The sequence below is a fragment of the Spermophilus citellus genome (assembly GCF_964194105.1).
Source record: "Spermophilus citellus genome assembly, chromosome: 12".
In the NCBI taxonomy this organism is placed as follows: Eukaryota; Metazoa; Chordata; class Mammalia; order Rodentia; family Sciuridae; genus Spermophilus; species Spermophilus citellus.
In genome coordinates, this window is record NC_138198.1 from 73,901,238 (window position 1) to 73,905,123 (window position 3,886).

Consider the following 3,886-nt stretch of genomic DNA (forward strand, 5'->3'; position numbering starts at 1 on the left):
CTCACCATCTCTAGCAGTCAGAGAAATGCAAATCAAAACCACCCTAAGATACCATCTCACTCCAGTAAGATTGGCAGCCATTATGAAGTCAAACAACAATAAGTGTTGGCGGGGATGTGGGGAAAAGGGTACACTTGTACACTGCTGGTGGGACTGCAAATTGGTGAGGCCAATTTGGAAAGCAGTATGGAGATTCCTGGGAAAGCTGGGAATGGATCCACCATTTGACCCAGCTATCGCCCTTCTCGGACTATTCCCTGAGGACCTTAAAAGAGCACACTATAGGGATACGGCCACATCAATGATTATAGCGACACAATTCACAATAGCTAGACTGTGGAACCAACCTAGATGCCCTTCAATAGATGAATGGATAAAAAAATGTGGCATCTATACACAATGGAGTATTATGCAGCACTAAGAAATGACAAAATCATAGAATTTGCAGGGAAATGGATGGCATTAGAGCAGATTATGCTAAGTGAAGCTAGCCAAGCCCTAAAAAACAAATGCCAAATGTCTTCTTTGATATAAAGAGAGCAAATAAGAACAGAACAGGAAGGAAGAGCATGAGGAAAAGACTAATAGTAAACAAAGACGAATGGGGGGAGAGAAAGGGAGAGAGAAGGGAAAGCATATGGAAATGGTAGGAGACCTTCAATGATACACAAAATTATAAGATGGTATGAGGGGCAAGGGGGAGGGGGGAAAAGGGGGAGAGAATTGAACAACAGCAGAGGAGATAGAGAGGGAAGATGGGAGGGGAGGGGAGGGGAGGGGGGATAGTAGGGGATAGGAAAGGTAGCAGAATACAACAGTCACTAATATGCCATTATGTAATAATGTGAGTATGTAACAGTTGTGATTCTGCAATCTGTATTTGGGGTAAAAATGGGAGTTCAAAACCCAATTGAGTCTAATGTATGAAAAATGATATATCATGAGCTCTGTAATGTTTTGAACAATCAATAAAATAAATAAATAAATAAATAAAAAGTAAAAAATAAATATTAAAAAAATTCTCTCTCTCTCTTTAAAAAAAAAAGAATACAAGTAACAATAAATTTTGGTGAGGATGTGGGGGAAAAGGCACACTCATACATTGCTGGTGGGACTGCAAATTGGTGCAGCCACTCTGGAAAGCAGTACAGAGATTCCTCAAAAAACTTGGAATGGAACCACCATTTAACCCAGTTATCCCACTTCTTGGCATATATCCAAAGGATTTAAAATCAACATACTACAGGGACATATATCAATATTTATAACAGCTCAATTCACAACAGCTAAGCTATGGAACCAACCTAGGTGCCCTTCAACAGATGAATGGATAAAGAAAATGTGAGATATCTCACATCCCAAATGTGATACACACACACACACAATGGGCTAGTACTCAGCCTAAAAAAGAATGACCTTATGACTTTTGCTGGCAAATGGATGGATCTGGAGACTGTCATACTATGTGAAATAAGCCAAGCTCAAAAAACCAAAGGTTAGATGTTCTCTCTGATAGGAGGATGCTAACACATAAGTGGGAGTAGGGGGAATAGAAGTTCATTGAATTAGACAAAAGGTAATGAAGGGAAAGGATAGGGGGTGGGACTAGGAAAGACAGTGGGATTAATCAGATATAACTGTCCTGTGCTCATATATGAATACACCATCAGTGAAACTCCACATCATGTAGCACAACCTGAGTGACATTTACTCAGTTTCCCCAAACTATGGTGGTGAGTCAGACTGGAAATATTAAGGGCATGAGAAATTTAAGAGATAAAGACAAGACATGGAAATGAGTGAAAAGCAAGGGCACAGTGGGATGATCCAGCTCTGATGGAGACTGGCTCTAAAAAAAAAAAAAAAAAAATGGAGCCCACATGCTTTATTTAAATAGGTAGGAAAACCAATGGGATTCAGAATGAAGGACTTCCTGAGGAAAACAGGAAGAAGATGGCAAAGACAATGTGGTTGGGGCTCAGCAGTAAGCCCACCTCCTCTACTTTCAGGCTGCTGCATTTGAACCTAGGTACAACCACAAGAATGGGATCCTAATCAGAATAAGTGCTATTACATGTATGTATAATATGTTCAAAATGCACACTATTTTCATGTATATCTAAAAAGAACAAATAAATATATATAATATATACATGTTTATATAAGCAAATTGACAATAGATGAAAACCACTATATAACCTTGTTTATTAATATGAAATAAATATTTTCAAATGAAAAAAAATCAAGACCTCCAATCCCCTGGACCCAGAGAGATGAATATAAAAGTGTGCTGACCTTTTTCTTCAGCTGCATGCCACTAGTGACTCACTGTAGAGAAACACAGTCATCCTTTGGTATCCACAGGGATTAGTCCCAGGACTCCTTGCAAATAGCAAACCTGCAGATGTTTAAGCCTTTAGATGAAATAGTGTAGTATTTGAATACAACTAACACGCACTCTCACATGCACTTTAAAATCATCTCCGGGTTACTTATAATACCTAATGCAATGTAAGTATTTATTATAGTGTGTTGTTTGGGGATTCATGTCAAGAAGGAATACCCGTATGTGCTGGGTACGGACACCATTTTTTTCCCCTGAATATTTTCAATCCTAGGTCAGTTGAATCTACAAATCTGGAAACTGCAGATGCAAAGATCCAACTGTATCTCAAACTTCTCATTTTCCCATAAGACTTTTTTTTTTCTCAATAGTTTTGCATTTATTTTTGAGATGTGATGGAGAAGAAATCACTGGGTGAGATAAAAAGGCTAAAATGTTAAAAGGATGGAGAATACAGACCAAAGTCACTGGTGAACACAGGGTGGGAGCCGGGCCACAGCAGGAGGGCAAAGGTGAAGCAAAGAGGACACTGGGAGCTCAGTGGACAGGGAAGAAAGGTCACCCCTTATGGTCAGCTTCTCTGCCTTCGCTCTCTGAAGGGCATCATTGGTACAGGTAGTTGAACCAAATCTGGGCATCAGATTTAAAGATTCTCTACAAGTCTATGTACAACATATCAGAATTCTCCTACAATAAATATTTTCAAGACACTGATTTTTGTCTGGGGATCTTAAACACACAGACAGAAAACCAAGTGTCCAAGGGAGCAGCTACATGCACATGTGCACATATTCTAGCTGTCTCAATTCCAGTGTGTCATTGGGTTCCTGGAAGCCACTGGGTAAGCTGATGGTCTGCCCTCATCTCCCATTCCAGAAGAGCATTTTAAAACAGCTGCTTCAGACACATCTGCTAAATAAGGGAAGATCGTTCCTGGCAGCTCCTGTATAAATAAAAACATTTCAGTGGCACAGCCAGTAAAATCAGTAGCCTTTTACCTCTGGAGGCTGGGACAAATCCTGCTATCTTTGCCAATAACAGAGCTGGTTATTTTCCAGCCTTTGATAGATATTTGGCCACTGTCCCAAGCCTGTATAATTGGCATCCTCTACGTTTATCAACCAGAACTACCAAAGATGAAGCTCTGGAACTAGCAGACAGGGAGGTATAGACTATTTGGGGCTGGCTAATTAGATAATTTTCATAACCTAAGTGCATTGACTGATAACCTGGAAATTCATGCCAAGTTTGAAAGCCTTGAGCAATGAATTGTTTGTGCCGACAGTGAAGTCTCTGGCCTCCCATTCAGCGTTTCTTTGTAACTGGAAGACACACGTGGTTTGTTCTGAACAGCAGGTAAGGAGGGCAGGGTAGAAGAATCCCAAGGTGATTGGCAGGTGACTGACAGGCCACAGAAGCAACACTGCTGGGATGTCACACGTGGGCCATCTGGCCCGTGGGTGAATTTGCAACTGCATTGTGAAAGGACTTAGCAGCCAGAGAAGGAGACCAATGGGACACAGTGACATTGTCTTTATCTCC